This window comes from Bombina bombina, chromosome 6, assembly GCF_027579735.1.
Source record: "Bombina bombina isolate aBomBom1 chromosome 6, aBomBom1.pri, whole genome shotgun sequence".
NCBI classification, from domain to species: Eukaryota; Metazoa; Chordata; class Amphibia; order Anura; family Bombinatoridae; genus Bombina; species Bombina bombina.
The window spans coordinates 1,096,092,789-1,096,105,054 of record NC_069504.1 but is presented as its reverse complement, the minus strand read 5'-3'; positions in this window follow the sequence as shown (position 1 = coordinate 1,096,105,054).

Sequence of the window (12,266 nt, the reverse complement as noted above, 5' to 3'; positions counted from 1 at the left end):
AGAAATGGGGATAATAAAGCAAATACTTCTAAAAAAAGTAACTTTTTCAAGTTTTGAAAGCTCAAATTCCAGAAATGAGTTTGATACAAGTGAGAGAGTAATTCTAATTTCTACATCCACTCCGAAAAATAAGATCCCAGAGAAAACCATTGAAGAAATGGGAGCAAGGCCAAAACACGGGGAAGGTTTAAGTAAGGAGAATGAATACCAGGGATGAAGACACCACGTTACCCAAGTCGACAGACTTCCAAGAAGTACAATTCCAAGAAACAACGGAATTGAAAATGATCAATCTATTCACTTTAACACTGACTGACTGAAAAATCTGTGTTGTCGAAGCGTTTAGGTTTTGCACCCACACAAGACTTTGATTTATTTAGCACCATTCTGGACTTAAATAAGTTTGTCAGAAAGATTACATTAAAGAAACACTTTAAGAATAGCAATGAGGAATATGTTGATACTGAGAAAAATATACCTGAAAACACTATTCTAGGTTCAGATGTAAGATTAAGTTTTGATGAACTTTGTGATGTAGTTTCACTGTGTGATTTACAACAAGGTGACATTAGGGATAATAAAGCTAAACAACAACCATTACAGGGTAGAAAAATGAGTAAATTTTTATCCTGTGCAAACACGAAATTATATTATAGATACATTTTTCATTCAATTATTGAACAAGATTTGGTGAATCTGTCTAATAAGGTAACTAAGAAATATAAATATAGGGGTAATCTGACAAAGAGAGAGATTGATGCCCTTAACAAAATAAAGAAAAACCCAGACTTAGTGATCCTTAATTCAGATAAGGGTGGATCAATAGTTATTTTAAATAAACAATACTTAGAAGAATCCTATAGAGAGCTTGGAGACAGGGATACTTATAAGAAATTGACTTTCAATCCAACAAAGAAATTCTTGGGTAAATTACAACATATATTGGATGATGCAGTTGAGCACTCAGTTTTAACAGAGAAGATGAGTGAATATATATTTGTAAAATATCCAAGAATACCAATATTTAAATTCTTGCCTAAAGTGCACAAATGTTTAACTAACCCTCCAGGGCGCCCAATAATCTCGGCTATTGGGTCCCTAGGAGAGAGGCTAGGTGAGTGGGTGGATGCACAATTACAACCTGTGGTCCAGTCACTCCCTGGCTTCCTGAGAGATACAAAACATCTGTTGATGCTAGTGAAGGAACTAGAATGGGAAGTTGGAACAACATTTGTGACCATAGATGTTGTATCCCTATTTTCATGAATACCGCATGAATTGGGGATCATAGCCATGAAAAGGATGCTTCGGAAATATTCAAACTACTCAGAAGAGCTAATTGAATTTATTGTTGAAGCAATTGATTTTTTGCTTAATCACAACTATTTTGTGTTTAATGGGGATTTTTTTATTCAGAAAAAGGGCACAGCGATGGGGGCAACATTTGCCCCATCGCATGCGAACCTTTATCTAGCAGACTTTGAAGAAAGAGCTATATTTGGTTTTGACAACTTATTTAGGAAAAACATAACATTCTACACGAGGTATATCGATGATATGCTGCTCTTTTGGAAAGGTGACACAGTCAGTCTTGAGGGCTTTGTACAACATCTCAATAACAATGAAAGAAACTTGAAATTTATACACAGTTCCTCAAAGGACACTGTTCCATATTTAGATGTTGGACTGAGCCACAAGAGTGACCAGTCACAGAGGTGTATAAGAAGGACATTTCAGGAAATACGATACTTAGGGCAGATTCGTCTCATCCTTATCATTTGAAGAAAGGAATACCGAAGGGACAATATATAAGGTTGAGACGAAACTGTACTACAATAGAGAAGTATTGGGAACATGCTAAATCTCTAAAGGATAGGCTTTGCGAAAGAGGATATGACCTAACTATACTTAATGATTTGTCAACTAGAGTATCGAATATGGATAGAGATTCCCTGCTAAAGGAGGGTGCAAATATGAATAAAAATAAAGACAAAGGCTTTAAGAAGGGAGCAGTTAATTTTGTCACTACCTTTAGTAGGCAATTTAGGGAAAAACGTAATATTATAATTGTCTATTTTAGAACGAGACATAGATCTCAGGGATGTTTCAAAAACATGTAACTTTGTTTCACGTAAATCTAAAATGATAGGAGACATTGTTAGAAAAAACTTCGGAGACAAAGTTGTAGATAAGAAATGTACAAGAACATGGCTTACAACAAAAAAAGGGTTCTTTAAATGTGGACATAAACCTTGTAAAAGCTGTAATTATGTAATAGTTGGTGATATTTTTGTTTCTACAAGTACAAAAAAGGAATATAGAATACACAACTATATAAATTGTAATTCTACTTTTGTTGTGTATCTTATAACCTGTGAATTGTGCAAGATGCAATACGTAGGGTTAGGATAAGGGAGCATCTTTTGTCCCTGGAGGCTGAGGTACCAAGAACACCAGTAGCAAAACATTTTGCCAAACATGGTTCACAATTGAATATGTTCAGCTTCCAGGGTATAGAATGTGTTTCCCTTGGTCTCAGAGGCGGTGATAAATTTGCTGCATTAAATAAACGAGAAGCCTTTTGGATACATACCCTGAAGACAGGAAAACCATTTGGTATGAACAAGATTAGCGATCTAAAATTGTTTATAGATAACACCTAGATTAACAACTATTATCACTAAGAGTGTGAGATATATATAAGAAGTAAATAACTTTCTTATAGATAGTAAATCTATACACAAATAGAAGAGAACACTAATAATATATTAAAAATTAAAAGCTCAGTATTATTAAAATTGTTTCATGGAGAATGTAATCAAACTGATGTATTAAGCAATATTGGTGCAACTAATAATGTCTTTATGCAGGACATTAGAGAAGAAGACTCTAGAGGTGTTTTAATTTAGGTGCAAATAGATGCTTGTGCTGTTTAAAAAGTGGTAGAACAATATTTAACTGTTTTCATTTATATTTTTATACGTTTATGATATTTATATCTACAAAGCACTTTATATTTATATATAAGAAACAAACAACAAGCAAATTGATATGTGTTCAAGATGAACAAATGAATAATTAAATATAGTAAAACAAGCTACCTAGACTAACTTAGTCAAATTTATATATGTAAATAACGTCATTCATATTTCAACAAGAAAGATACTACAGATGAGATCATTTGGCATGTAAAGGAGAATTTAGGATACCAAATCCACTTGTTTTAGTTTTAAAAGTTTTCTTTTTCTCTTTGACATAGGTTATATATATTTTTATTCATTTATGAAAATTGTTCACATAACATTTCATTGGTAAGTTTTGGTGTCATCCGCCTTTCAATAGAGGATGTAGGTGTGGATAGTAATGTGAAATGTGATTGGCTGTTAGAACCAGCTCCCAGTGATTAAATAGCCATGTGTGTTAGATGTCAAATCAGCTCTGAGGAAATGCTGTGTGGGCGTGAAACGCGTCAGCTGTGAACAGTGTCATGTGTGCTGTGCCCTAATGTTGGACTTTGTACTGCTTGTATGAATAAAGTTTACATTTTATTTTTCAAAGTCCTGGATTACCTGATGTTCTATTCTCACCAGACACCCTGAATACTGTCATCAAAAAAGGTGAAAGGTAAATCTCCTGATTTTCACTTACGTTTACTTGGTTTGGCAATAGCCGCGAAAAAACTTCACCAGGAGGAGGCAAAGACACCCCAGCCAAAGGATTAGATACTTCCCTTATCCCCCAGTCATTCTGCCGAGCTACAAGGAACAGTAGAAAAATACCAGGGTGAAAAGGTGCCAGAAGAATAAAAAATAAAGACGCCCTTACAGAAAAAATACGGGTGGGGAGCTGTGGACTCTTTCCATCTGAAGAAACAAAAATTATCAGGTAAGCATAATTTAAGTTTCTTCAACATAGGTGTGTCCGGTCCACGGCGTCATCCTTACTTGTGGGATATTCTCTTCCCCAACAGGAAATGGCAAAGAGCCCAGCAAAGCTGGTCACATGATCCCTCCTAGGCTCCGCCTACCCCAGTCATTCTCTTTGCCGTTGCACAGGCAACATCTCCACGGAGATGGTTAAGAGTTTTTTGGTGTTTAAATGTAGTTTTTATTCTTCAATCAAGAGTTTGTTATTTTAAAATAGTGCTGGTATGTACTATTTACTCTGAAACAGAAAAGAGATGAAGATTTCTGTTTGTAAGAGGAAAATGATTTTAGCAACCGTTACTAAAATCGATGGCTGTTTCCACACAGGACTGTTGAGATGAATTAACTTCAGTTGGGGGAAACAGTGGGCAGACTTTGCTGCTTGAGGTATGACACATTTCTAACAAGACTTGGTAATGCTGGAAGCTGTCATTTTCCCTATGGGAACCGGTAAGCCATTTTCTTAGTTTAGTATAAGAATAAAGGGCTTTACAAGGGCTTTAAAGACTGGTAGACATTTTTCTGGGCTAAAACGATTACTTTATAAGTATATTTAGTGGATTATAACTATAAATAGTTCTTTTAATCTTGGGGATGTATTAAAAAAATGGCAGGCACTGTATTGGACACCTTTTTCACTGGGGGCCTTTTCTAGTCATAGGCAGAGCCTCATTTTCGCGCCACTAATGCGCAGTTGTTTTTGGAAAGCAAGGCATGCAGATGCATGTGTGAGGAGCTAAGAACCACTGAAAAAGCTTATTGAAGGCGTCATTTGGTATCGTATTCCCCTCTGGGCTTGGTTGGGTCTCAGCAAAGCAGATACCAGGGACTGTATAGGGGTTAAATGTAAAAACGGCTCCGGTTCCGTTATTTTAAGAGTTAAAGCTTTCAAATTTGGTGTGCAATACTTTTAAGGCTTTAAGACACTGTGGTGAAATTTTGGTGAATTTTGAACAATTCCTTCATACTTTTTCACATATTCAGTAATAAAGTGTGTTCAGTTTAAAATTTAAAGTGACAGTAACGGTTTTATTTTAAAACGTTTTTTGTGCTTTGTTATCAAGTTTATGCCTGTTAACATGTCTGAACCATCAGATAGACGATGTTCTGTATGTTTGGAAGCCAAGGTTCCTCCCCATTTAAATATATGTGATGAATGTGACATAGTGTCCACACAAAGTAGGGACAATGATGCCACTGATAATGATGTTGCCCAAAATTATTCCTCAAGCGAGGGGAGTAAGCATGGTACTGCATCATCCCCTTCTGTGTCTACACCAGTCTTGCCCACACAAGAGGCCCCTAGTACATCTAGTGCGCCAATCCTTCTTACTATGCAACAATTAACGGCTGTAATGGATAATTCTATTAAAAACATTTTGTCCAAAATGCCCACTTATCAGAGAAAGCGCGATTGCTCTGTTTTAGATACTGAAGAGCATGAGGACGCTGATGATAACGGTTCTGACATACCCTCACACCAATCTGAAGGGGCCAGGAGGGAGGTTTTGTCTGAGGGAGAAATTTCAGATTCAGGAAAAATTTCTCAACAAGCTGAACCTGATGTTAATACTTTTAAATTTAAATTAGAACATCTCCGCGCTCTGCTTAAGGAGGTGTTATCTACTCTGGATGATTGTGACAATTTGGTCATTCCAGAGAAATTATGTAAGATGGACAAGTTCCTAGAGGTCCCGGTGCCCCCCGATGCTTTTCCTATACCCAAGCGGGTGGCGGACATTGTAAATAAGGAATGGGAAAGGCCCGGCATACCTTTTGTTCCTCCCCCTATATTTAAGAAATTATTTCCTATGGTCGACCCCAGAAAGGACTTATGGCAGACAGTCCCCAAGGTCGAGGGGGCGGTTTCTACTCTAAACAAACGCACTACTATCCCTATAGAAGATAGTTGTGCTTTCAAAGATCCTATGGATAAAAAATTAGAGGGTTTGCTTAAAAAGATGTTTGTTCAGCAAGGTTACCTTCTACAACCAATTTCATGCATTGTTCCTGTCACTACAGCAGCGTGTTTCTGGTTCGAAGAACTAGAAAAGTCGCTCAATAAAGACTCTTCGTATGAGGAGGTTACGGACAGAGTTCAAGCACTTAAATTGGCTAACTCTTTTATCTTAGACGCCACTTTGCAATTAGCTAGATTAGCTGCGAAAAATTCAGGTTTTGCTATTGTGGCGCGCAGAGCGCTTTGGCTAAAGTCTTGGTCAGCGGATGTGTCCTCCAAGAACAAATTGCTTAACATCCCTTTCAAAGGTAAAACGCTGTTTGGCCCTGACTTGAAAGAGATTATTTCAGACATCACTGGGGGAAAGGGCCACGCCCTTCCTCAGGATAGGTCTTTTAAGGCTAAAAATAAGCCAAATTTTCGTCCCTTTCGCAGAAACGGACCAGCCTCAAATTCTACACCCTCTAAGCAAGAGGGTAATAGTTCTCAAACCAAACCAGCCTGGAGACCGATGCAAGGCTGGAACAAGGGTAAGCAGGCCAAGAAACCTGCCACTGCTACTAAAACAGCATGAAGTGTTGGCCCCCGATCCGGGACCGGATCTGGTGGGGGGCAGACTCTCTCTCTTTGCTCAGGCTTGGGCAAGAGATGTTCAGGATCCTTGGGCGCTAGAAATAGTTTCTCAAGGTTATCTCCTGGAATTCAAGGAACTACCCCCAAGGGGGAGGTTCCACAGGTCTCAATTGTCTTAAAACCAAATAAAAAGACAGGCATTCTTACATTGTGTAGAAGACCTGTTAAGAATGGGAGTGATTCATCCTGTTCCATTAGGAGAACAAGGGATGGGGTCTTACTCCAACCTGTTCATAGTTCCCAAAAAAGAAGGAACATTCAGACCAATTTTAGATCTCAAGATTCTGAACAAATTTCTCAGGGTTCCATCGTTCAAGATGGAAACCATTCGAACAATTCTTCCTACCATCCAGGAAGGTCAATTCATGACCACGGTGGATTTAAAGGATGCGTATCTACATATTCCTATCCACAAGGAACATCATCGGTTCCTAAGGTTCGCCTTTCTGGACAAGCATTACCAGTTTGTGGCACTTCCATTCGGATTAGCCACTGCTCCAAGGATTTTCACAAAGGTACTAGGGTCCCTTCTAGCGGTGCTAAGACCAAGGGGCATTGCAGTAGTACCTTACTTGGACGACATACTGATTCAAGCGTCGTCTCTGTCAAAAGCAAAGGCTCATACGGACATTGTCCTAGCCTTTCTCAGATCTCACGGGTGGAAAGTGAACATAGAAAAAAGTTCTCTGTCCCCGTCAACAAGAGTTCCCTTCTTGGGAACAATAATAGACTCCTTAGCAATGAAGATTTTTCTGACAGAGGCCAGAAAATCAAAACTTCTAAGCTCTTGTCAAGTACTTCATTCTGTTCTTCTTCCTTCCATAGCGCAGTGCATGGAAGTAATAGGTTTGATGGTTGCGGCAATGGACATAGTTCCTTTTGCACGAATTCATCTAAGACCATTACAACTGTGCATGCTCAGACAGTGGAATGGGGATTATACAGACTTGTCTCCGACGATCCAAGTAGATCAAAGAACCAGAGATTCACTCCGTTGGTGGCTGAACCTGGACAACCTGTCACAGGGAATGAGCTTCCGCAGACCAGAGTGGGTCATTGTCACGACCGACGCCAGTCTGGTGGGCTGGGGCGCGGTCTGGGAACCCCTGAAAGCTCAGGGTCTATGGTCTCGGGAAGAATCTCTTCTCCCGATAAACATTCTGGAACTGCGAGCGATATTCAATGCTCTCAAAGCTTGGCCTCAACTAGCAAAGGCCAAATTCATAAGGTTTCAATCAGACAACATGACGACTGTTGCATATATCAACCATCAGGGGGGAACAAGGAGTTCCCTGGCGATGGAGGAAGTGACCAAAATAATTCAATGGGCGGAGAATCACTCCTGCCACTTGTCTGCAATCCACATCCCAGGAGTGGAAAATTGGGAAGCGGATTTTCTGAGTCGTCAGACTTTCCATCCGGGGGAGTGGGAACTCCATCCGGAAATCTTTGCCCAAATAACTCAATTATGGGGCATTCCAGACATGGACCTGATGGCGTCTCGTCAGAACTTCAAGGTTCCTTGCTACGGGTCCAGATCCAGGGATCCCAGGGCGACTCTAGTAGATGCACTGATAGCGCCTTGGACTTGGACCTTCAACCTAGCTTATGTATTCCCACCGTTCCCTCTCATTCCCAGGCTGGTAGCCAGGATCAATCAGGAGAGGGCTTCGGTGATCTTGATAGCTCCTGCGTGGCCACGCAGAACTTGGTATGCAGACCTGGTGAATATGTCATCGGCTCCACCATGGAAGCTACCTTTGAGACAGGACCTTCTTGTTCAAGGTCCATTCGAACATCCGAATCTGGCTTCACTCCAACTGACTGCTTGGAGATTGAACGCTTGATTTTATCAAAGCGTGGGTTTTCAGATTCTGTCATTGATACTCTTGTTCAGGCTAGAAAGCCTGTAACTAGGAAAATTTACCATAAAATATGGAAAAATATATTTGTTGGTGTGAATCTAAAGGATTCCCATGGAACAAGATAAAAATTCCAAAGATTCTATCCTTTCTACAGGAGGGTTTGGAGAAAGGATTATCTGCAAGTTCTTTGAAGGGACAGATTTCTGCTTTATCTGTTTTACTTCACAAAAAACTGGCGGCTGTGCCAGATGTTCAAGCTTTTGTTCAGGCTCTGGTTAGAATCTAGCCTGTTTACAAACCTTTGACTCCTCCTTGGAGTCTCAATTTAGTTCTTTCAGTTCTTCAAGGGGTTCCGTTTGAACCCTTACATTCCGTAGATATTAAGTTACTATCTTGGAAAGTTTTGTTTTTGGTTGCAATTTCTTCTGCTAGAAGAGTTTCAGAGTTATCTGCTCTGCAGTGTTCTCCTCCTTATCTGGTGTTCCATGCAGATAAGGTGGTTTTGCGTACTAAACCTGGTTTTCTTCCGAAAGTTGTTTCTAACAAAAACATTAACCAGGAGATAGTTGTGCCTTCTTTGTGTCCGAATCCAGTTTCAAAGAAGGAACGTTTGTTACACAATTTGGATGTTGTTCGTGCTCTAAAATTCTATTTAGAGGCTACAAAGGATTTCAGACAAACATCTTCTTTGTTTGTTGTTTATTCTGGTAAAAGGAGAGGTCAAAAAGCAACTTCTACCTCTCTCTCTTTTTGGCTTAAAAGCATCATCCGATTGGCTTATGAGACTGCCGGACGGCAGCCTCCTGAAAGAATCACAGCTCACTCCACTAGGGCTGTGGCTTCCACATGGGCCTTCAAGAACGAGGCTCCTGTTGATCAGATATGTAAGGCAGCGACTTGGTCTTCACTGCACACTTTTACCAAATTTTACAAATTTGATACTTTTGCTTCTTCTGAGGCTATTTTTGGGAGAAAGGTTTTGCAAGCCGTGGTGCCTTCCATCTAGGTGACCTGATTTGCTCCCTCCCATCATCCGTGTCCTAAAGCTTTGGTATTGGTTCCCACAAGTAAGGATGACGCCGTGGACCGGACACACCTATGTTGGAGAAAACAGAATTTATGCTTACCTGATAAATTACTTTCTCCAACGGTGTGTCCGGTCCACGGCCCGCCCTGGTTTTTTTTTAATCAGGTCTGATGAATTATTTTCTCTAACTACAGTCACCACGGTATCATATGGTTTCTCCTATGCATATTTCCTCCTGTACGTCGGTCGAATGACTGGGGTAGGCGGAGCCTAGGAGGGATCATGTGACCAGCTTTGCTGGGCTCTTTGCCATTTCCTGTTGGGGAAGAGAATATCCCACAAGTAAGGATGACGCCGTGGACCGGACACACCGTTGGAGAAAGTAATTTATCAGGTAAGCATAAATTCTGTTTTTTCTTCATAAATGGAAAGATTCCACAGCTGCATTCATTACTTTTGGAAAACAATACCCAAGCTATAGAAGACACTGAATGCAAAAATGGGAGGGTACAATAGGCGGTCCATTCTGAGGGCACTAGGCCTGAAAAAACCACAACCCAACCAAACCCTGCTTCGTCGGAGCCAGGCAAAAAATTTAGAAGGAAAAGGCCCCAAGGACACTGACCGGCAGATAGTCTGAAAGCCTAACTAGAGACCGCAAGCAGACTCACTGAGCCAACACTCCTCCAGGAGTACCGTCGCCCAGCAGTCGGTCCACACACAACCCCTTCTAGTACAGTACCAAAATCCCCAAAACAAGAGGACACGGGTAATACAAAGGGATACCCAAAGGTACAGCAAAATCAATAAAGGAAAAACCCCCCTCAAGGAAGGCCAAGTCCACAGAGACCCGAATGGATCCTGAGAACAAGGAGAGACGACGCCCAACCCACAAGAAGCAACCGGGCATCATAATGGAGAAGAAACATCTCCCAATCATCGTGCAACAGCATTGAAAAAGATAGCTGAAGACAAAGTCCTCAAAATGTCAAAAACTGAGCAAACAGCAAAGTACAAGTAGCAAACTCAGAAAATAAACATCTGAGTCCAGTAATACGCTGCCATCCGAAGACAGCTACGGAGAAACCCTATCCGTAAGGAAGAAGTGGCAGAACAAAATAGCAGATTGCCCAACCTCCAAAACAGAGGACACTCTCCAGGCAATCAAGGCTGCAAAGCCTACTCAAAGATCACGAAGGGTGAGAGGCACAGAACCTCTAAAAAACAAGGTCCACTGTCACCCCCAAGACCTAAGGATGAACAACAGATCTCAGATCCTACACCTACCCGGACCAGCCCAAGCAGCGGCAGATCTGAAAGCAAGGGAACCGAAAGGAACCCTAAGATCAGCCCCCAAAAGGGCGGAAGAATGGACACAGCCACTTCAACGGAAAGACAATCGAGCAGGCGATAGACCCAAGGGATCTAGCAAGCCACTTGGTGAAGTCTCAATGCGGAGTCAGCAGCTCCCCAAATGGGAAGGAACAAGTCAAAGAGCAGACCAGTCCCCGAAACAGATAAAACATCTGCTCCAACCTCCCAAACACAGGAGAGGCTCCCAAAAAAGGGAGCCACACCTCCATAAGGAGGACACCGAGCGCCCTAAAGAGGAGAGCATCGATAAACACCTGCCCATAAGACAGGAGATCTTAGAAAGAACCGAGAGGACACAAGGCCACGTCACTGATGAACACATTAGAACCCCCTAAAACACCAACATGCTACCACACATACCAGGTGCAAAGTAACAGCTGAGCAACCGCAAACCTTCTGTTTGCTAGGCAGGAAAACCCACCATCAGGTCAGGATAGTTGACTGTCCCAAGGGAACCGTATCGTCCGGCACAAGTCAAGCTCCAAGGAGCCCTGGCTCTAAGTAAATCTGACCAAGTAGTAAAACAGAACAGCCAGAACAAGGGCTAAGCCCAAGTACCCCGGAAACTGGAACCCCCAGGCCAGTCCTAGGATCATAAGTTCTGGTAACATCCCCCAGCAGGATCCACAAAGAGAAAACACTGAGTAAAACCCTGGACCACCGGAAGGTCAGGACAAGAAGCCCGGTCCCACAAATGTTTAGATTAAACAATCTTCCAGGAACACAAATCCCTCGTCTGATATAAAAAAAACAGACCTCCCAGGGAAAAATCCAGAACAACCCAGATAACAAGAGCAAGAAGCCCTTGCAAGTCCCAACCCAAAAGGAAGAGACCACCCCTCGCAGGAGCCCAACACTCCAAAGAGCCAGGGCCATAAAAGGACACTAGAGCTAACAGGCGACCAAGCTACCGTCACATGATTGTGCTTGAAAAGTGCGGCTAATCCCCCTAAAGGGACACAAAGCTCTGCTCATCAAATCAACCTCAGAGGGAGGAAAGGCTGAGTGGACCTCACCGGGGATCGAACTAGCAACCCTCGGTTTGCAACAGTACCGAGTAGCCACAGAGCATTAGTATGCTGAGCTAGCTGTCCAGCTAGCAACGAGCTCCAGACACCATGGGAACAGTGAGGACAAGTCACCCGAACAGAGCAACATCAAACTTCCACATCACCTCAGATTCGAAGTCAGAGGACAGTAAACCTGGGTTTGGATGCCACCTGGATGGCAATACCTAAACCATATGAGTGGAAAACCACTAGGACCTCTTCTCTCCCAAGATATGCAGAGCATGCCCAACACTGGGAACGGACTCCTAACCGGAGCCCAGAAGGACCCCACTCTGTCCAATGTCCCGAAAAGGAACAACCAACTCCCGAAGGAAATCCAAGTCCCCCAAAGGCGAACCATCCCAAGGAGAAACGGACAATCTAAGAGGTCTCAAAGAAGAAGAGAACCACTAAAGGAACAAGTCCACAAAG